The sequence below is a fragment of the Staurois parvus genome, unplaced genomic scaffold (genome assembly GCF_062004578.1).
Source record: "Staurois parvus isolate SC_StPar_1 unplaced genomic scaffold, SC_StPar_1.0 ptg000151l, whole genome shotgun sequence".
In the NCBI taxonomy this organism is placed as follows: Eukaryota; Metazoa; Chordata; class Amphibia; order Anura; family Ranidae; genus Staurois; species Staurois parvus.
This window is the reverse complement of record NW_028317947.1, coordinates 23,427,968-23,451,681: the sequence shown is the minus strand read 5'-3', so window position 1 is coordinate 23,451,681 and position 23,714 is coordinate 23,427,968. Positions and strand designations below refer to the sequence as shown.

The 23,714-nt window shown below is 44.5% G+C and overlaps 1 protein-coding gene across 14 annotated transcripts in view; it reads left to right on the top strand.

Annotated features, from left to right (window-relative positions):
* The window catches only part of LOC149464619 (microtubule-associated protein tau-like), a 201,848-nt gene that overhangs the window by 19,904 nt on the left and 158,230 nt on the right, over nucleotides 1-23,714 (top strand). The window contains exon 1 of one of the 14 annotated variants that reach the window (XM_089674651.1): nucleotides 13,392-13,541. The exons of 12 other annotated variants lie outside the window; for them this stretch is intronic. The gene's annotated coding sequence lies outside the window, so the exon portion shown is untranslated. Of the gene's footprint in view, nucleotides 1-13,391; nucleotides 13,542-17,724; nucleotides 17,861-23,714 lie in introns of those variants that run through there. One more of the 14 variants, XM_089674652.1, reaches the window with a different exon arrangement.

The window sequence follows — 23,714 nt, the reverse complement described above, 5'->3', positions numbered from 1 at the left end:
TAGGAGTTTAGGAGTCATGCTTGTAACTGTCAATCTTGCAATGCCTCATGGGACTTGTAGTTTGGCAACAGCTGGAGGGCCGCCAGTTTGACACCTGTGCCCAGGGCGGACTGACCATTGCAGCACTCGGGCACTGCCCGAGGGCCCAGGGTCAGTAGGGGGCCCCATGAGATGCCCCTGGTACCTCCCATAGGCTGTTTTAGGTGTGGTTTGAGTGTGGGTGAAGACACGGGCCCCATGATCCCCTATTGCCCAGGGGCCCCATGAGTTGCCAGTCCACCCCTGCCTGTGCCCTAAGTACTAAGACTTGTGTCAGCTCAGTGTTGGTGCTTACAAGAGGATGCCTTCCCTTCTGGCCACATGACCATGTTTGGGCCTGGCGATCAGGCATTAAGCCCTTGTATCTTGAGAGGAAGGAGAGCCGGTCACATGCTCCCCCATACCTGGAAGTAATGGGTATTTCCAAGAGTTCCAACATGCAATCGTAATGGTGAGGGAGCGCAGAAGTGGTAGGAATCACGAAAAGGGTGAGTATCGGTGATGAAGTTGGCTGTGTAGACTTCAACTGGAAAACGTCTCTGAACCTGGGAGGTGAAATGTTGTTGCTGTGATTTATTGGGCTTTATACACCCTCATTGCTCTTTGAGTTGCCTTGTAAAGTAAGCCGGTTGGCACTGCCTTTTCAGGACGGTACATAATTACCTCCATATAGTATGTATCCATTAAAATGTTTTTATAAACTGCAGAACAGCAGCTGCGGAGCATAAGGTATTGATTTTCTTTCTTTTGTCCTTTATTGCAGCCCTTAACACAGCAGAATGTCATCTTGCCTCGCATTACGCCACCCTGGATATGCTGTGGTTTTATTAGCTGTATGTTAAATATTTAAGGGCCCATTCATGACTGTAGGGTACATGTTAGTGCATGCACACCATTTTGAATGGCACCCCATCCCCCCTAGCCAGCACACAACACGTGCATTTTAGTACACTGTAATGTACAGATGTGAACCGTTTATGCTTTGTGGGGCAGTGTGTTGACAAAATGCTGCTTGAGTTGCTAAAACCACATTGGGAAGTTGCGGAGCATTGGTAGCCTATTCACAGATTTCGAAAATGGGTGCAAAACCATTTGTACTGTTTGCATTTTCAATTCAGCCATAAGACAGCCAACACATTGTTGTGGCCGACAACTCTCCCTCTTCGTCAGGGCTTGGAATAAAGGAATAAAGACGAGCACTAGACCAGGAGGACCTGTATTAAAAATCTACAGTATATACAGTCTGAAACGCCTTCTGACTGTGGACATACACACTGTGGTCACTTTGGTCTTACTGCCGATGAACGAAGCACATATCTGGAGTTCAAAAGAATTATCGGAATGGGGAAAAAAAAATAAATTATATTTTTATTTTGTATTGATAGTGGAAGTGATGTGACATTCTTTGCTTCCGCTGCGTGATGAGACACCTAATTAACAGGTGGGAATCATTGACTGCGTGTGCTGCTAGTAATCAGAATCGTGTCTGAGCTTCAAAGAGGGCAGATTGTTGGTGACGCTTAGCTGGTGCCCCTGTGACTGACGTTGCCAATGTATTTGCCATGTCGTGAGGTACAGTATTATGACGGCATATACAGTTTCAGGGAAAAAGTCATCCGATAGGCATAGGCGCGGTCAACATGGTCAACTGACCGAAAGAGACATAATTACATAGTTGCATATTTATTCTGGCTGAAAAAAGATAAAAGTCCATCCAGTTAACCATTAAAAAAAAAGTTATAATCCTACACCCACAGTTGATCCAGAGGAAGGCAAAAAAACCCAGCAATGCATGATCCACTTTGCTCCTGCAGGAAAAAAAATTCCTTCCTGATCCCCCGAGATGCAATCGGAAATTCCCTGGATCAACTTCACCTGTGTATCCAGGAAAGAATCCAGGACTTTTTTGAAGCAATCCACTGAGCTGGCCAGAACCAACTCTTGAAGGAGTCTATTCCACATTTTCACAGCTCTCACTGTGAAGAAACCTTTCCATGTTTGGAGAATAAATTTCTTTTACTCCAGATGTAAAGAGTACCCCCTTGACTAAAGGACTTTGCACAGGATTGTTACCCGGAATCAGAAAACTGCTGCAAGAGTGACTGCAGAGCTCAATCTCAGTCTTCCAAAGCCTGTGTCCCCAAAAACTGTGCCGAGGGAATTCCATAAGCAAAACACTCACAGGTGAGCTGCAGTTGCCAAACCACTAGTGACCGATATGAAGGCTCAGAAGAGGAGAGAGTGGCGCAACACTCATAAATCGTGAACTATCGATCAATGGAAGAATGTAATATGGTCCGATCAATTGAGCTTCACACAGTTCCCAACCTCCAGATGAACACAGTTCCCAACCACCAGATGAACACTGTTCCCAACCACCAGATGAACACTGTTCCCAACCACCAGATGAACACTGTTCCCAACCACCAGATGAACACTGTTCCCAACCACCAGATGAACACTGTTCCCAACCACCAGATGAACACTGTTCCCAACCACCAGATGAACACTGTTCCCAACCACCAGATGAACACTGTTCCCAACCACCAGATGAACACTGTTCCCAACCACCAGATGAACACTGTTCCCAACCACCAGATGAACACAGTTCCCAACCACCAGATGAACACAGTTCCCAACCACCAGATGAACACAGTTCCCAACCACCAGATGAACACAGTTCCCAACCACCAGATGAACACCGTTCCCAACCACCAGATGAACACCGTTCCCAACCACCAGATGAACACCGTTCCCAACCACCAGATGAACACCGTTCCCAACCACCAGATGAACACCGTTCCCAACCACCAGATGAACACCGTTCCCAACCACCAGATGAACACCGTTCCCAACCACCAGATGAACACCGTTCCCAACCACCAGATGAACACCGTTCCCAACCACCAGATGAACACCGTTCCCAACCACCAGATGAACACTGTTCCCAACCTCCAGACGTGTTTACGTGTGGCAAACACCGTCCCAAGCTTATGACAAGGACTGGCTTGGTAAATCATGGTGGCGGCACAATTGTGGTTTGGGAAGTCATATCTTAGTATTCTGCAGGCCCCATTGTCACCTTGAAAAGTAGAGTCACTGCCAGAGACTATGTACAAATTTTTGCTGACCATGTGCACCCAATGGTGCAGACATTGTTTCCCAAAGACAGTGCCATTTACCAAGACGATAATGCTTTGATTCACACAGCAGAGTGGTCAAGAGTGGTCATTCCAAGCCCTGATGAAAGGAAAGTGCTGACCCCAAAACATGTTGGCTGTCTTTTCTGGTTGAATTGTGAGCTATTTAAAGTAATACTAAGGTCTAAAAAAAAAAATAAAAATAAAATAAAGGTCATCTCTGCTCCGTGCAATGATATTGTATGGAAAGCACCACCTTTCGCTCTTCTGGCAGTTCCCCGCTGGCGATGTCGTCTTCTCTCTGCTCTGGGTGCCTTAGTAAGCCGGGTGCTCAGGAGGCACACATGTGCGTGCTCTCCCTAGCTGGATTTTGTGTGGCTATAGACACACACCACAGTGGTAATCCGTGCTCTGGTCCCTTTTCACAGGAGTTTGACAGCAGGATGACAGGAGCCAGGTAACTTTTTTTAGGGCAGGGTAAAGGGGGAGGGTGGCACTAAATATACGAGGGTGTTTTTATCTTAACGCAGAGAATGCATTCAGGTAAAAACCAGTTGAGAAAGACCTGTTTGCTTCGGAAGCTGCATCATCAACTAGTGAGAGTAATTGAAAATTCCTGCCTCTGATTGTTTGAATAAGCATAGAAATCCCAGCACCTCTTAAATATTTTATCCTGGAATTAATTTAAAATGAATGGGTTGCTTTATCAGGATGTGCATTAACTAACTGGTATGTGGTAATGCACTGTAACAGTGGAACAATGTGAATGCATGCAGAAAGGGATCCATACTTTGGACAATGAACATTTGTTTATACACTATTGCCAAAAGTATTGGTCGGCCTGCCTTTACACGCACATGAACTTTAATGGCCTCCCAGTCTTAGTCCGTAGGGTTCAATATTGAGTTGGCCCCGCCCTTTGCAGCTATAACAGCTTCAGCTCTTCTGGGAAGGCCGTCCACAAGGTTTAGGAGGGTGTCTATGGGAAGGTTGGACCATTCTTCCAGAAGTACATTTGTGAGGTCAGGCACTGATGTCGGACGAGAAGGCCTGGCTTGCAGTTTCTGCTCTAATTCATCCCAAAGGTGTTCTATGGGTCAGGGCTCTGTGCAGGCCAGTCAAGTTCCTTCACCCCAAACTCACTCATCCATGTCTTTATGGACCTTGCTTGGTGCGCAGTCATGTTTGGGGCCAACCCCAAACCATTCCCACAAAGTTGGGAGCATGAAATCATCCTAAATGTCTTGGTATGCTGATGCTTTAAAGCGATACTAAAGGTTCTTCTTTATTTTTTATTTTTTTTTGTAAAATAAACTGTGTAAACTTACCTGCTCTGTATAGTGATTTAGCACAGAGCAGCCTGGATCCTCCTCTTCTCGGGTCCCCAGCAGGCTCTTCTGGCTCCTCCTTTCTGTTGGATGCCCCCATAGCAAGCAGCTTGCTGTAGGGGCACTTGCTGCTCGGTGTGTCCCCTCTCTCTCCTCATTGGCTGGCTCACTGTGATTGACAGCGGGAGCCTATGGCTCCCACTTGCTATCTCAGCCAATGAGGAGGCAGAGACCCGTGACAGCCAAGGCTGTCGTGCAGATCGCTGGATCTCGATGGGGGTCAGGTAAGTATTGAGGGGGCTGGGGGCACTGCTGCACACAGAAAGTTTTTTTTTTTTTTTTTTTTTTTTTTTACCTTCATGCATAGAATGCATGAAGGTAAAAAACCTTCAGCCTTTACAACCGCTTTAAGAGTTTCCGTCACTGGAACTAAGGGGCAAGCCCAACCCTGAAAACAACCCCACACCATAATCCCCCCTCCACCTCTTTACACTCGGCACAATGCAGTCAGGCAAGTCCCGTTTTCCTGGCAGCCACCAAACCCAGACATGTCCATCGGATTGCCAGACAGAGAAGCGTGATTCATCACTCCAGAGAACACGTCTTCACTGCTCTAGAGTCCAGTGGCGGCATGCTTTACACCACTGCATCTGATGCTTTGCATTGCACTTGGTGATGTAAGGCTTGGATGCAGCTGCTCGGCCATGGAAACCCATTCCATGAAGCTCTCTAAGCACTGTTATTGTGCTAATCAGAAGGCCACATGAAGTTTGGAGGTCTTTAGCTATTGATTCTGCAGGCAGTTGGTGACTTCTGCGCACTGTGCGCTTCAGCATGCGCTGACCCGCTCTGTCATGTGACGTGGCCTACCACTTGGTAGCTGAGTAGCTGTTGTTCCCAGTTGCTTCCACTTTGTTATAATCCCACTAACAGTTGACCGTGGAATATTTAGTAGCCAGGAAATGTCACGGATGGACTTATTGCACAGGTGGACAACCTATCACGGTACCACGCTTGGAGTCACTGAGCTCCTGGGAGCGACCCATTCTTTCACAAATGTTTGTAGAAGCAGTCTGCATGCCTAGGTGATGATTGTATACACCTGTATCCATGGAGGTGATTGAAACACCTGAATCCAATGATTTGGAGGGCTGGCCCAATACTTCTGGCAATACAGTGTATTTGAGCTTGATGTGGTCATCTTTTTAGAGAAAGGGGTCAGTTCGAAAAAAAGAGCACAACATTTGAAGGGCAGCTAAGGAACACTGTACATAGGTAAGATTGCTAGACCAATGCTGACTTTGCATTGAGTCGCTCAGCAGTTTATATGATTGTCACATAGAGGCCATTTCTTACTTGGGACTCCTGCTGGCCTGCAGTTATTTCACACAACTGATAATTGACAACGTTCAGTTCGGTATCATCATTGGAAGTCCCAGCTTGAAGGTATGTCTCTTATGAAATTCTTCACAACTCCTAAGACCAGAGGGTTTCCCTTTCCGCAATGGTAAAATGCTGGGATAGTGAACTTGCAGCAATATCCAACTGTCCCTCATCACTGAACTTCTCATCTGTTAGTGTAGCTGGAGCAGAACCAATTACCCAATTATTTTTTTTATAAGTCATTGCCATTTATTCTCATGACAAGCACCAATAACTGCAGCAGGTCAGAGGCAGCTCAGCAAGTACAGATAAGACCTCAGTGGGAATTCCTGGCTGGGCTGATTTATGTAGAAACATTTAATTGGTTTATTACATGATAATTAGACTAATCAAAATCCTGAAAGCATCATCAGTCGCCATCGGTGACTGATGGACATCTCTGACCTTAATAGCTCAGCTGGTGCTTGGTGTAGACTGTCCCTTGAAGATCACAGCTTTCCATGACAAAGGCGTGACAAAACCTGGTCTGGTATTAGGTGGAAACCAATATAGATGTGAACTGTCAGTAGTGTAATCTATAATTATTTTTATGTAGTCTGGTGACCCAGATCTCATATTATCCCTATCATTTTACACTTGTTCTCCAGTACAGGAATCTGTTGCCAGCACACAAGCACTGATGAAGGGAGAATTTCTAGCCCAGGAAATGCATTACTTTTTTTTTTTATTACTAGACTGAACTGAGCTTCGTGGTGTTCTCATCCTAATGCTTTATAGACTACTCCAGGGGCCCTAGGGGACACCCCTGCAGGCAGAGAGCTTCCTTTTGGAGTATACAATCTTAGATGCTACTTGGCAACTCTGAGGTCATCATTCCTCCAGCACATTTTGGTGATCCTCCTTCTACCCCCTCTCCCTTTTTTGAAAGCTGCTATTTTAAAATGAAGCTGGTATTTTTGTTGGGGCTCTAACAGTAGGCTCTTCATTCTATCCTATGAGCTCCTCCATCCAGCACATGATCTCAAGTTATCAATGACCCCAGTAATCGGCCTGCAATACATTAGCAGTTACCCTAGGTTCACATCTGTGCGGGTGGTGCCGCTGCGGATCCACACGAAAATCCATGCATCCGCACCACCCACACAGAGAAATGTGGATCCGCGGGGGCGGGCGCCATTAGTTCTAATGACACGCCGCCCGCACTGGAAAACTCAACCGTACTGGGAACTGAGGTTCCCATGTGGGCTGCGTTTTCCAAAGATGTGCAGGGACTTCTTTCCCTGCGTGTCACGGACACGGGAGTCCATTCAAATAAATGGGCTCTCTTGCCCGTGCAAAACGCGGCCTGCACGGCTGCATAGATGTGACCCGGGGGTTAAAGCTGCTATTAAACGTAATCGAACGCAGAAGGACTCAGAATAACGGAATCGGTGCTGTGCCAAACACGCTCCAACAACATACACCCATTGGGTAACTATGTCCATTTAGAGCAGTGGTTCTCAACCTGTGGGTTGCGACCCCTTTGGGGGTCAAACGACCCTTTCACAGGGGTCCCCTAAGAACATCAGAAAACACATATTTCCGATGTGTAAAGAGCAGCTACTGTGTAGAAAGCAGCTGCTGTGTTGAAAGCAGCTACTCTGTTAAAAGCAGCTACTGTGTTGAAAGCAGCAATATTGGAGGTAAAACGACACTCATGAATTATAATTACTGGGTAAATAATTTTATGGTTGGGGGTCACCACAACATGAGGAACTGTATTAAAGGGTCACGGCATTAGGAAGGTTGAGAACCACTGATTTAGAGGAAGTGATACTTCAACCTTGCTGGAATCACACCATGAATACCTTACTGCTAGGAAGAAATTGGCTGTATCTACGGTTAACATAGAAAACCCTAAAGAACAAAAGCCTTCCTTTTTTTTGGCTTCTAGCTAAATCCTGCCGATGTGTACTGCATTTGTAAGTAGCGGAGAGAGGATGTGATCGGCATTGCTCATTAGCGTGTAACGGGAGCAGAGGCTGCACCTTTTCCAGTGCTGGCTCAGCACAGTTTCGGTACTCTGACAAATAACACATTAAGTAGAATATTACCTAAGGGTCTGTGAGCGTTTACACACCTCTGGGAAGTGATTTCATTCCTCCAAGGGCCATCCGCCTATATTAAATATTAACACGGAGATATGGGAGAGGGGAAAATGTAATGATGTCAACTATTAAATCCCGGAAAGGGGTCCTTACTGGTCTTGAGCAAGATTTTTAGAAGCATCTCTGTAGTTGTTTGTTGATGGAATTAGGAACATTTTAACACGTTGTATAAAGATTATTCATCTGGAAGTAAAATGTGCGAAGCGCGGCTGGAAATAGGTCATCGGGGAAGCATGTGGTTTTGGAGGGTTGTCTTGCTATAGACACTTGTGGATATAATACAATGGTTTTTCTTATCCAGACTCAGGGTTTTTTCAGTGTATTGGAAAGGTACCATTTGGAGCAAGAATAGTGAAAAAAACAGGTTGTGCTACATAAAAAATACATTCAAATAAATATGTCTATTGAACCACATATACATATTATAACAAAAAGTCCAAAAACAAAGTCCAAAGTGAAGTGATGTTTGATAATTGCAGGAGTGTTCAAAAACAAATATCACCAAAGTGAATCCACCGCCAAAACAGGTTAGATAAACTCACCAGAGCAATATGCTGATCATATTATAAATCCGCATACAGCACTTGTTGCTCTGGAAGTGATGATCTGCAAATGGTTGAGGCAACACTGAAAGCTTTATATCGAATCTCCAGGGAGCAATACTCTGCAGGACTATATACCATATGGATCCACTTCAAAAAATCCAGCCACCAAATTCTCAGGATAATCAGACCGCCACTCGGGATATAAAGAAGTAAAGACTCGTGGTGCAGTATGTACTAAAAAAAAAAAAAACCTTCCAATTTAATAAAATATTGCACTTCCAACAAATGGTGTCTAAGCCGACACCAGCAAATACAGCGTCGCCACCTCCGACAGATGATCAGGTGGGATCTAGATGGGGTGTACACTGCTATCCACAGGGCACCTATAGTCCAGATTTTTTTTTTTTTTTTTATATTTAAATAGAGTACAGATTTACTCAGACCCTTGTCAGATTTTTATTTTGTTTTTTGTTTTTATAGGTCTGTTTTCATTTTGGAGATTTCTGTTCATTTCCTGTTCTAGAGAGACATTTTTTTTGCCACAGGAACAGGTGTCCCCTTTGCTAGATTTCTCCTCTATTCCTGTTCAGTGGCTACCATGAAATCATGGATTTCCCATCACCATCTATCCTGGTGACAGTTGTCACAGAAGAAAGGAAGAGGGTGAATACAGACAGCTGTAAATACCTGACCTATGTTCTTAGAAAAAAAAAATATTTAGCGCCATGCTTTCAAGTATATGTAGTTTCTCTAAATAACCAGCTGATGAAGCCTGCTTTAGGAAAAGGAGCAATTTTACTGGAGAACTCGCCAAACTCCTTTTTGAGTCTGCCATTTTAACCCCAGTCAGTCCTTTAAGCCCTGATGAAGGGGGTTCGCTACAACCCCTAAAACGCGTTGGAGAGTTTTTCTTTTGTATAATATACATATTTATAAACTCCAATACCATGAGTGTGGTACTCCCAAAACATTTTAGTATTCAAGCTTTTCGGATCTTTTCAGAAATGCGGTTCTGGCACCTTCGTGTTTAGGAACTGCCTAACCAGAGCTGTTGTGCTTTGCAACATAGTTTCTGCTCTGCATTGTGAAATTTAAATAACAGATCCAGCCTATCCATGCACTGGGATCCTATATGTACTGTATATGTGGCAGCTCTGATCACAGCTGTCAGCCGGACACACTTGCGATGTTTCTGCTGGTGGATGCACAACGTAGGTAATCGACGCTTCAGGGTAAATGGGATCTGCTCAGTCTAGGCTGTATCTAAGCATTCACAAGTCTAGAGTGGTGTCCCAGTAACCTAGTAGCTGTGTGACATCACATTTGCTGTGATATGCCTCTGCATTTTGAAGTGGGTATACCAGAATGGTGAAAACCTCCGTGTGCGGGCCAGATGTACTTTGCAATCTTTTTATCTTTAATATACACTACATGACGTGAGTTGGTTATTGGATCACAGGTTATATGCCTCTACCTTCAAGTGTCTGGACACTGGCAAAAGCCTTGCTGGGAACTTGCCCAGTGTAGCCATAAAACCCCACCCATTCTGTGCTGCTGCAGTTTTTTGCTAGTGTCCTCAGGTGATGGACCTCTTCTCTTGGATTGGTGTTTTTTTTTACTTTTCACTAGTTTTTCTTTCTTTCTTCAACTGACACGTCTATCAAGTTTATCTGTTTATTCCTTTTGTGGCTCTCTAGCAGGTTTTGGATCAGCTACCCTTGATGTACATCTTGGAAACCATACCCAGACCCCTTTCCTGTTGTATTTTCTATCCAGGAGAAAGAGCAAGATCTTCTAGTAATGGCTGCAGCAGCTGGGCAGAAGGATCTCACTATTGGTACCCTTAAGAGATCTAGCCATAAGGGTTTCATCCCATCGACATCCATCCAAAAGTAAAGCACCAGTTTTCGGTGGAGTTTTGCACACTGGTCTCTGTCTCATACGGAGAGCATGTGTTTTTGGAAAACATTGGTATGGTAGACTCGTCTCTGTCTCGTACGGAAAGCATGTGTTTTTGGAAAACATTGGTATGGTAGACTGGTCTCTGTCTCATACGGAGAGCATGTGTTTTTGGAAAACATTGGTATGGTAGACTGGTCTCTCTCTCCTATGGAAAGCATGTGTCTTTGGAAAACATGGGTATGGTAGACTGGTGTCTGTCTCACACGGAAAGCATGTGTTTTTGGAAAACATGGGTATGGTAGAATGGTCTCTGTCTGCTATGGAAAGCATGTGTTTTTGGAAAACATGGGTATGGTAGACTGGTGTCTGTCTCGCACGGAAAGCATGTGTTTTTGGAAAACATTGGTATAGTAGACTGATACCTCTGAAAATGAGGTAGTCTTTTAATCAGTTTAACATGGCGATACATAGCGATGGGCTTCAGCATAAAGGAGATAGTCCCAGCATGGTCTGGTGTCTGGTGTCTAGATTGGGCTTGCTGGAGCTTGTACTTTCCCAGCATATGAAGAGTTGAAGGCAGCCCTAGGTGGTATAATATCCTTGCCAGCTTTACATGGAGGGTCATGAATGTTGGATACCAAATGATGCAATACTCAGATGTTACTATTCTATGATCATTGTCACTGTTCTATAGAACGTTGACAGGTGAAGCCTGATTGGTTTTTTTAGGACCACCCCAATTATTTTATTTATTTATTTTTGCATTTCTTTGTCTAATATCATTACTATGTGCTCCTCTGTATTATAGCAGGGTTTCTTTATAATTCATGGATCTGGTTCATTCTAAGAGTAGTCATTATGGAAATGAGCTTCCATTAGTAACACTCTCACTAACAACCAAAATGTCCCTCAACACTCAAAGCTGTGTATGGGCTTTCAGCTCTTCCCCACCCTGTTTAATTAGGATTAAGGGCTGTATAATGGAGGCCCAGCACAGAATGAGAGAGAAGCATCACTGCTTCCCCTTTATACAAAGGCAGTTGCAGTCTGATTAGGGTGACTACAGCCCACTTTTGGTCAGTAGACCTAGATCTGTCAACAGATCGCCAATGCCAACCATTACAATTTGGGGAAAAAAAGTGGTTGGTTCTTGTGTTTTCACAGGCTACAGGCTTTTTGCTGATCAGCAACTACCAAAGTACTGAAGCCTTGGACAGCCAGTCAGTTGGAATTTCCAGAAGGAAATAATGCAATTGCAACCTCAATATTTCTGTTAGCACAAGCTTCCTTTAAAGCTGAACACCATCTAATGCATTGTGTATTCCTCAAAAAAAATCAGAATGTATTTCTACTAGCAGAAGTACCTGATTCGCTCTTGATGTTAACCTTCGATCATCTCCTGGACGTCAATACTTGTACAGGGAGAGGGGCCACACTAGGATCCAATCAGACTCTACTGCGTGAGTTGGTGACTTATTAGTGTGTTGTTGCCCCTACATTGCCCAAGACCAGCGGTGTCACCCTCCTGGCTGTTCTGTCTGGCAGCTGTGTAATATTTGCCAAAAGTGGCTGGATGGCATTAGAAATCTTTTAGCAGATTCACATCTGTGTCTTCCAATGGTGTAGTTAGCTATTTGCATAGAGTTGAGCTTTAAACTCCTCTGTGATATTGGATGGTATAGTTCATCGTCTGTGTGTTTGTCCCTTTTCCTGTCCATTCAGTGTGCTCAGGGGCATTTCTGCTCAGTGATTGGCACATGCTAGAAAGACTAAGACTCCATGCACACTAGCATTATTTTTAAAGTTCAAAAATCGCTGGAAATACGCTGGTAATAGAGTTCTTTTAGGAATGTTTATTTATTACGGGTACTTGTATGTGCCGTCAGTCTGCGCAGCGCTTTACATATATATTTTACATTTACATCAGTCCCTAACCCTCAAGGGGCGTACAATCTAAGGTCCCTAACTTACATTCATACATACACATACTAGGGCCAATTTAGACAGGAGCCAATTATCGTACCAGCATGTCTTTGGAGTGTGGGAGGAAACAGGAGTACCCAGAGGAAACCCACGCAGGCACAGGGAGAACATGCAAACTCCAGGCAGGTGGTGCCGTGGTTGGGATTCGAACCAACTACCCAAGTACTGCCAGGCGGAAATGCTAACCATTTAACTTACATTCATACATACACATACTAGGGCCAATTAACCTACCAGCATGTCTTTGGAGTGTGGCAGGAAACCGGAGTATCCGGAGGAAACCCACGCATGCACAGGGAGAACATGCAAACTCCAGGCAGGTGTTTAGACGCGTTAGTGTTTTATTAGCGTTTTTACACTACATGTAGGGGAAAAAAAGCTGTTAGGAATGTTTTAGTAGGGATTGGGAGCATTCAGAGTTTTTTGGGGGTTTTTTTCCCCTCCCCAAAATGCAAAAACTTTTTTTTTTTTTTTTTTTCCCCCTCCCAAAAACACACAAAAAAAAAAAGCTTTTATTTATTTTTTAATCCTGCTCCCAGAAGCTGAAGCTTGAAAAATGCTTCTAGTCTACAATGGTATGCATGGACACATAGGATAACGTGATTCATTTCTAGGGGCAGAAAAAAATGCTCATAACTAGCTGCTAGGAGCTTAAAAATAAGTTTGTGCATGGAACCTGAAACCCAGCACCGGGTCACAAGTTTCGTGTGGCTCCCAGTTCTAAGAAAGGGTGATGAATTTCAAAATCTACCCACTACAATTGTCTGTGCCCATTATCCTGGCTGTGCCCCTCTCCTGTGTGGCATTTGTGATTTCCAGCCTGTGTTGTGCTGCCATGGAAGTGACAGTTTGGTAGGTCTGTCTGTAAAGCTTACCCCCTCCAGCATTGGAACTATTAATAGAGGAGACACAGGAAGGATTGATGTAACTCAAGCTGCTTCACTGCCGGCTCATGTAACTGCACATATGATGCACAGAAAGTGCCCGTGCTTTGTGCTGCCATCCATGCAGGGGAGACACCAATGAATGTACTCATCCAGAGCACCAGGGGTTAAACATACTGCCCGCTTACAGGTAGGTAGGGGCATGCTCGGCTCTTCTCTTTGTTTGGGCTTGGAAATGCTGTTATAATACACAAGTACCAATAAACTAAAGGCATGAAGTTAGATCATAAAATAACAAATCATATAAAACCGTCACAAAAGTTGCTATTGCTTATGTGCTGCCAATAGCTGCAATGCATTTCTTCGCTGAATTTTCGTTTTTACGTTTAGGAATGATACAACTTGTATTTGCTGGGATAAAACCTTAACCTGTTGAGTGTGACGTAACGTTAGCTAGCAGACGTACCCAGGGGCGTATTTACCACAAGTTAAACAAGGCATTTGCCTAGGGCGGCATTTTTCAGGGGGGCAGCGGCATTTTTCAAGGGGGCAGCGCCGCCTTCCCCGAAAAAAGGAATGGAAGAAGGGACACACGCCGCATGGGGACCAGGTGGGATCTGAAAGAGGCTGTGGCCTGCTTGATGGTGTATGCTGAGCCTGGCCCTTGTTCCTTGTAAGGGGAAGTGTCCTATCTTGCAGGGGTGGGGGGGGGTTGCCAGTGTATGGGGGGGGCAGTGGTAGTGGAAAGCTCTCTCAAGTGGGGATGGGAAGGGAACTGGGGTGTTGTTGGTCAATGCCAGGGTCTCTCCATGAGGGGAGACGATCTTTGTGTTGCCTAGGGCAGCATGAAGTCTAAATACACCGCTGGACGTACCCCGTAGGTTTATCAGGGTGCCCTAGGGATATGTATACTACTTGATTTGCTGGGATAAAACCTTAACCTGTTGAATGTGACGTAACTTTAGCAGACGTACCCCCTAAGTTTATCAGGGGTGCCCTAGGGATATGTATACTACTAGATAGAATGTACCTGTCATCCGCCTGCTTAGCGGGGGGATCAGCCAACAGATTTTCTGCTGAACAAGTGGATTGCAGGCAGAGTCTGCCCCTTGTGAAAGGGGCCTTCAATGGACCACGGAGGTTGCGCCCCTTATCGGCCAATCAATTTGAAGTTATTACTTTTCTGGCGCGATGTGAAGACTGAAAGCTGACTGCTGAATGGTTTTTACCAACAACATAACTGTTTTCTGTTGCTGATAAATGGCCTGGTGCTTTCACTGACATCCCACTGACAGGTCTGTTAACCTGCTGCCTTGTTAGCATTGTGTTTTTAATATTGTGCCGAGACAGCTGCATGGTGATTCAGAATGATGGGAATACATCTCATCCATTAGCCTTGGACAGGGAATATGATGTAGAAGAAACCGTTACAATCCTTGGTGAGGTTTGCTAACATCATAGTTTTGTTATCCATCATTTGACTTAGAAAATGTAAAAGCAGCTTGAAGCTTTTGTGCAGTAATGAATGCCTCTGAGTATACTCTTCAGTCTTTCTTGACGATAGAGGCACGGAAAGCCCAATCAACAAAGCTGTATGAGCTATGGTATATAACTTTGTTGTTTTTATCTCATCATTATAAACTCTGCTGAGATGCCTAATTCACAACTTTTGAGGACCATTGAGAAGTAATTTAGACTGTATAGCTAGTAGTAGTCGGTCACATTCAACTGGGCTTGCTCTGTCTGTTGAAGACTTATTCATCACTAGTCCAAATAGCTTCTTCAATTCTGGACTGAGGTATGGAACTAAAGAAAATACTGAGTGGCAAACAATCTTCAGTGTTGCAGAACAAGTCCAGATGAATGTGACCAGCTATACCATTACCCTGGATCAGTGGGACCAATGATGGGGACCAATGTGAGAGACCGTGCAGACTGTAGCAACCGGTCTGATCCTTTTGTTGGTGCTGCAAGTCCTCAATACTAGCCAGTAGTTCTCTCTGCATGTTAGGCATACCTGTCAACCCTCATGGTATGCACTGTACTCCTTCAGATGTGGAATCTAAGTGTTTGGTGTTCCCTCTCCCGAGTGGCTATGACAGGTCTTCCTGGCATGGGGCCAATAGGAAGCCTCGCAGACTTTGAACTAGAAGTAAATCTCTAGTATAGTATGACATTTACATATTATTTGTGTTGTACAATCTTTCATTTCATTGTGTATCCAAGTGCAAAATATTGTTGTGTCCTTTCGGCCATTTTAGGCAGGGAGAGGCTGAGTGTGGTATTCTTCAGCGGATTAAACTACTTTGAAATTAATTACAGCTTCCTTCATATATTCATGTAATGGTTTCAGCTATAAGGTTTAGGTTGTATTTAGCACTGTGTTTATTGATGTTCTGAGATGATGATGAGCAATGTTTTACCACTTCTGCTTATCTTCAACCATCTGGACCCATCCTCCGCTTTCCAGGTTGAATGACAGTCGGCATCATTTGGTCTTCTTCCTCTGAGCTTAGGCTGTCATGGATCCATCCTCCATCTCCTGATGAGAGTGACAGTCGGCATCATTCAGACCACTTCCTCTGAGCTCAGACCATCATGGACCCATCCTCCCATCTTCTGAGCAGAGTGACAGCCTTCATCATTCAGACCACTCCCTCTGAGCTCAGATCATCATGGACCCATCCTCCCATCTTCTGAGCAGAGTGACGGCCTTCATCATTCAGACCACTTCCTCTGAGCTCTGACCATCATGGACCCATCCTCCCATCTTCTGAGCAGAGTGACAGCCTTCATCATTCAGAACACTTCCTCTGAGCTCAGAGCATCATGGACTCATCCTCCCATCTTCTGAGCAGAGTGACAGCCTTCATCATTCAGACCACTTCCTCTGAGCTCAGAGCATCATGGACTCATCCTCCCATCTTCTGAGCAGAGTGACAGCCTTCATCATTCAGAACACTTCCTCTGAGCTCAGATCATCATGGACTCATCCTCCCATCTTTTAAACAGAGTGACGGCCTTCATCATTCAGAACACTTCCTCTGAGCTCAGATCATCATGGACTCATCCTCCCATCTTAAACAGAGTGACGGCCTTCATCATTCAGACCACTTCCTCTGAGCTCAGACCATCATGGACCCATCCTCCCATCTTCTGAGCAGAGTGACGGCCTTCATCATTCAGACCACTTCCTCTGAGCTCAGAGCATCATGGACTCATCCTCCCATCTTCTGAGCAGAGTGACAGCCTTCATCATTCAGACCACTTCCTCTGAGCTCAGACCATCATGGACCCATCCTCCCATCTTCTGAGCAGAGTGACGGCCTTCATCATTCAGACCACTTCCTCTGAGCTCAGACCATCATGGACCCATCCTCCCATCTTCTGAGCAGAGTGACAGCCTTCATCATTCAGAACACTTCCTCTGAGCTCAGATCATCATGGACTCATCCTCCCATCTTTTAAACAGAGTGACGGCCTTCATCATTCAGACCACTTCCTCTGAGCTCAGACCATCATGGACCCATCCTCCCATCTTCTGAGCAGAGTGACGGCCTTCATCATTCAGACCACTTCCTCTGAGCTCAGACCATCATGGACCCATCCTCCCATCTTCTGAGCAGAGTGACGGCCTTCATCATTCAGACCACTTCCTCTGAGCTCAGAGCATCATGGACTCATCCTCCCATCTTCTGAGCAGAGTGACAGCCTTCATCATTCAGACCACTTCCTCTGAGCTCAGGCTGTAATAAATTTGTCTTCCATCTTCTGTTCAGAGTGACAGTCGGCATAATTCGGTCCACTTTCTCAGAGCTCAGGCTGTTGTGAAGCTGTCCTCCAGTCTTCCGGTTTGAATGACAGCCAGAATAGTTCTGACCATTTCCTCTTAGTCCAGGCTGTCGTGGACCCATCCTCTGTCTTCAGGGTTGAAGCCAGAAGAGTCCTTTTGTACCACTTCCTTTGAACCCTGGCTGTCATGGACCCACCCCCTTTAATGTCCACAGATTCACCACAAACCATTAAACTTCCAATGTACACTAAACCCTTCATTGTAAGGACCCAAGTACAAAGTCTCCCTGGTCTAACCTCTTTCTTCAGTGTGATGTTTATTGCTGTATTATGGGTGCACTTCTAGCTCATGTATCTGTGTTGATCCAGAAGAATGCAAACACGGCCTGCTGTGCCCATATGACCCTTCTGACTCCTGTGTGCAGTCAGTAACTGAATATACAGTATTTCCCAATGATATTTACTAGTGTGCCCATTCTGCCAGAGAGAACTTCCCCTAGATAAACTGCTGACTCTCTGAAGTGTGTGAGCGAGAGGGGGGCCTGCTGCCTCTAGATAAAGCATTTAGCTCTGTCAGGAGGATTCCCTGCAGGACAAGATAAACCAGAGAGGCCTCCCTTCCGAATTTATCTCTTATGAGCCTGGTCTGACCACATAGGCGTATTCTGGTAGCTGAAACACGGGTGACTTGTAGCAAGGGGGCCTTTTATATAAAAGGTAGGCTTGTAATCAAACTTGATGTTTCCTTTTTTATTTTATTTTTTAATTTTTTTTTACAAGGTTTGTTTTTCCATTTTTTTTAAATTTCATTTCTGTATAAACAATGGTGTTTTTTTTTTTTGTTTTTTTTAAATTTGGTTAATGTTGATGGTAGTATTCCTACTGTAGACTTGTGTATTGGTAACTACCATGGGCTAAAACATGCTGGTTTCTCCCACTGGCGCATCTTTTGTAAAGACATTGTTATCTGTAGCGTGCACATGCATCTCTATATTAGCTGAGATAAACATTGCATGTTGTCTGGACACACTTTCCACGTACAGTTGGCATCTTTACCTTGCAAAGTTCTGGTGTTGTCCCCCCAGGGATACAGTTTGCTCTCACAACCCAAAAACCTATTTGTTGGCTATTACTGAAATGACCTTCGGATATGTATATGTGTGACTTAGGTAGAGAGATCAGTCTGTACTCCTTTTTTTTTTTTTTTTGGCACAGACACTAGAAATGGTTTTGTGTGCTCTGTAACGTGACCGCCCTATATAAATACTACAACCAGATATCTGAAGCTCCTACTTGTTCCTTCTTTGGCACAGTATTTAGGATATTTTTGGTTTGCAGATTGGCAAACTTGTGTTTGCTTTAAGGGATTGTCCATATTTTTTTTTTTATAATTTGACATTCGATAATCATAGCACTTCTACACAGAGGGGGGGATTGTGTAGGAAGATTCCTCATTCTTGTATATGAATGATGACCAAAGAGGCAAGTGGGGCATAACCAGTCACTTCATAGAACCAATATGCAGTGCAAGAGTTGGAGAATGGCTTCTTCCTTCAGAGCCTGCTTAATGACCACTCTAGTGTGAAGGGTTTCATAAAGCAAGTGCCTTGATGGAAATCCAGTCCTATGTAATACACTTTGGATGTTTTGTGTTTACAACACCCTGACTCTGATTTTAGAATGAATAAAAAGGGGGGTTGGGGTGCCCTCAGGTGAAGGGTCACTCCCAATATATACACCAGTGCCACGTCCTAATTTTGACTAGTCAGAAGAAACCGAGATCCTACAAATGGACTTTATAGGCACAAAGACTAGGTACACGTATAAATAAAATCAATATTGCTTTGTTTGACATTTGTCACATATAGACCATAGTATTAAAAACCTATTTGGTGATATTCCCGCAGTGAATGTCCAAGAGCCCACCATGTACAGAAGGAGCACAACCAGTGATGAGACATGGAAAAGACCACCAGGATGATCCTATGGGGGGGGTGAGGGACTTTCTGATGCTGGAGAATTGGCTCGTTCTCCAGCTCCAAATCGGGCCAATTCTCCAGCGTCAGAATGTCCCTCACCCCCCCATAGGATCATCCTGGTGGTCTTTTCCATGCCTCATCACTGGTTGTGCTCCTTCTGTACATGGTGGGCTCTGGGACATTTGTTGCGGGAATATCACCAAATAGGTTTTTAATACTATGGTCTATATGTCACATAATGTCAAATAAAGCAATATTGATTTTATTTATACGTGTACCTAGTCTTTATGCCTAGAAAGTCCATTTGTAGTATCTCGGTTTCTTCTTCTGATTTTAGAATGGTCGTGACCGTTTATTTTTTTGCCTTTTTAGGGGATTATTTGCCAACGCTGCAGCTTTGTACAAATCAAAAAAAGCAATTTTGTATTTCACCAATAACTGACAGGCCTTTTAAATAATGACCAATATATCTTCTATGACTCCAGTGCCCTACCTGCAGTCCTCTGGTATGTTTTGTGTGGCCCTGGAGCCCCTAGCCCATTTTTTACTCAGACCTGATCAGACCATGAGCTGGATCAGTATGAGAAGTGTCCCTGGACTGGCCCTCTGTCATGTGACCCATCCAGTTATATAGGGAGGGCCTAGGAACGCCTCTGCTCGCTGTACAGAGTCCCACGCTAATGACGAGGTCAGAGAAAGTTCTGTCTCTTCCACCATAACATGTACTGCTAGACCTGCTATACCACACCACTGCACCCAACTGCTGGAACCAGAACTCGGGCCAGTGAAGGCAATCTAGTGGGGTTTATTTACTAAAGCTGGAGAGTGCAAAGTCAGACTAATATCTGTTTAGAAGCCAATAGGCTTTTAACCTCAGCTTGTTCAATTAAGCTTTGGCAATAAGACCTGGAAGATGATTGGTTTCTATGCAGACGTGAGTCCTATTTTGCACTCTCCAGCTTTAGTAAATAAACCCCATTGAGTCCACTGCAATCTACTAGTTTAAATGGTTTTGGGTTATTTCTTTCAAATTCTATTTTTTCAATACTATTTCCTTTTCTTCTCTTTTTTTTTTTTTTAAAAAAAAATATTTTTTTTAAATCTTTTACTTTGGATACGTTTGTGGGGGATACTAAATGTGGTGGCAGTAATTTAAAGGTGGGGTGGGAAGCACAATCGTGGGGAATGTGGTGTCTGGGATCTTTTAGTAGACTCTTGTAACATGTCCTCAATCTCTGATAGTCTAACTGCATCTGTAGTGTGTCTGCACTCTCTGACCATCCTCTGTAGTGTGCCTGCACTCTCTGACCATAATCTGTAGTGTGCCTGCACTCTCTGACCATCCTCTGTTGTGTGTCTGCACTCTCTGACCATCCTCTGTAGTGTGCCTGCACTCTCTGACCATCCTCGGTAGTGTGCCTGCACTCTCTGACCATCCTCGGTAGTGTGCCTGCACTCTCTGACCATCCTCGGTAGTGTGCCTGCACTCTCTGACCATCCTCGGTAGTGTGCCTGCACTCTCTGACCATCCTCGGTAGTGTGCCTGCACTCTCTGACCATCCTCGGTAGTGTGCCTGCACTCTCTGACCATCCTCGGTAGTGTGCCTGCACTCTCTGACCATCCTCTGTAGTGTGCCTGCACTCTCAGACAATCCTCGGTAGTGTGCCTGCACTCTGTGATCATCCTCGGTAGTGTGCCTGCACTCTCTGACCACCCTCTGTAGTGTGCGTGCACTCTCTGACCATCATCGGTAGTGTGCTTGCACTCTGTGATCATCCTCTGTAGTGTTCCTGCACTCTCTGACCATCCTCGGTAGTGTGCCTGCACTCTGTGATCATCCTCGGTAGTGTGCCTGCACTCTCTGACCATCCTCGGTAGTGTGCCTGCACTCTCTGACCATCCTTGGTAGTGTGCCTGCACTCTCTGACCATCCTCGGTAGTGTGCCTGCACTCTCTGACCCTCTTTAGGAATGTTTACTGTCTCTTACCATCGTCCGCACTGAGCTCAGAGACTGCAGACAAAGTACAATGTGTGCAGTCTGACTGTCCTCTGTACTATGTCTGCAGATATTTCATAGATGACGAACACCCTTTAAACTGCAGACAAAGCAAAATACCTTTGCTAGAAGCATCAGACAGAAGCTACCAGTCTCTGACTGTTAAGCTGCAAAATAATTCCAGGGCCACATCGCAAATGATGAAGCGACACCGACTCAGCCTCACTGCTTCAGGGCCTGTATCTTGCCTGGACGTCTGAGCATGTCTGCTTTAATCTGAGGCTTTTTCCACAGGTATTTTGCAGCGACAGGTTCTTTTTACTAAAGGCCATTGTCCCTGAACCCCATCCATCCTTTCTAAAATATTCATGGCACAGCTTGTCTCACACATAAAAGCGGCTCTGTACAGAATGGAATCTGGGTCACAAATTAAAGCGGAGTTTCCCTCTAAGCACTTAAGTTTCTTTTCTACTTCACAGAAGATGGCACCATATTGTTATGTTGTCTCTGGCGGTGGTGCGAGGATCATTACATCTCCAAGCGGAGAATTGTTCTGCTCGATGGCTGACAGTAAAATATATTCATGTGATGGTGTGAATAAGGCTGCAGCAGTCCTGCTTCACTTGTCAGATCATCCACCATGAGAACCGATCAGCACCCTGTTACAGTGCTGGCCACCTCTTTTCCTGGATAAACTCTTTGGTGACACCGTTCTGGCATGCGGTAATGTGCCGATCTAGAGAAGATGCCATGTTGGTAGCTGTTTTGTCAACGGAGTCAGAACAGTAAGATTGTATATAGACGGATACTCTTTATATTGTGCAATTCACTGATAAAGGTGTTCTCACAGCTTCAAAAGTGCCAGTGAGTGACAAGCATACCTAAAATAGGTAAATTAAATTGTATTTAACAAAGTAGGCCCTGGAATCGGGTAGATTGTACCACCAGATTAGAACTTGTGTGTGTGGTCTGCTTAAAGCCCAACTCTGGGTTCAGCCCTTCCCACCTATCGGTGCACACCACTGGGAGCACCCCACTTTGTTATGTGTTGTTCTGTTTTTTTTTTTATTTTATTTTTTTTAATTATTTAGTTACCCTTTTCCAAAATCTAAATTCTGATCATGTGACGTGCAGGGTCCTCTTCCTACGAAACTCAGCAGTGACCAGTCCTCAGTGAGATTGTACCATCAGATTGGAACTTGTATGTGTGGTCTGCTTAAAGCCCAACTCTGGATTCAGCCCTTCCCACCTATCGGTGCACACCACTGGGAGCACCCCACTTTTTGTTATGTGGTGTTCTGGGTTTTTTGGGGTTTTTTTTTTGTTATTTAGTTACCCTTTTCCAAAATCTAAATTCTGGTCATGTGACGTGCAGGGTCCTCTTCCTTCGAAACCCAGCAGTGACCGTTCCTCGAGTAGTGGTGAGGTGATGGAGTCTGCTCCACTCTCCATCAATACACTAGGCAGGGCGACATACCTTACTCACAGTATGTCCTCAGTCTTTCGGGTTGAGTGATACCGAGCAATCCTGGACCCAGAAGACTGAAGGCATCTAGTGGTGAAATGTGATCACTGAAGAGGGACGGTGCCAGAGAGGTGGTGAGGATTGTAGCTAGAAAGCATTTTAAACACTGACTAGGTCTCATTTAAAGTAAATATTGCCTGTAGTTGGGCTTTCGGGCACATTGACTGTGTTTAATATCTAGTAATCAAAGGCAAGCAATCAAAAACAACTTAATTGGTCTGGCTGCAGCAAATTGAAGCCTGATTGGTTGTGGTGTGTTATTGCACCTCATTATTGCCCTACTGAATGAGTCTTTTATGTGACTCTAAACTCTATAGCTCTGATTCCAAACAGATCACAAATCAGGTTTTTTTATGGACAAGTGGCATCTAATTGAATCACATGACGACAATAATAAAACGGTGGACAATAAATAGAATCACACGGAGAAGTGGCATATTATTTACAGCACAGACGTGACTCATGAATATCATCCTCTGGGCTCTATAAATACTAGACTGAAGAGGAATGTATATGCTGTTATGAGATACTCTCATCCTCTTGTCCTTTTTCACTGCCATTTTGTATTTAATTATGTTATAAATAAAATCAACATCCTTCCTTTTTAAAGTATTAAAGTATGGCAGCTCTGTGGAGTGTCGCTATAGATCATAAGTGCTATATATTGGCAGTTGAGGGCCCCCACATATGCAGATTCTGACATTTACAGAGTCTGAGGAACATTTCTGTACTAGTTAAAAAAACAAAAAAAACACTTTTGCTGTTTATATCCCCATTGGAAAAGTTTCCCTTTTGCTTCCAGCACAGTCGGTTTATTGCATAAGCAGGAAGTTTAACCAAAACAAGTTGCGTGTTTATTGGAAGATCTTTGATAAGGCTGACATTCAGGTGGCTAACCCAAGTACTGAGGACACTAGAATAGTTCCCTTGTGCACATATACCTGTATCTTTGGGCCCATCTCTAATGAGGTTTGGGATCCACTACAATTACCTCCGGTCCCATCTGGAATGAGGTTTGGGATCCACTACAATTACCTCTGGTCCCATCTGGAATGAGGTTTGGGATCCA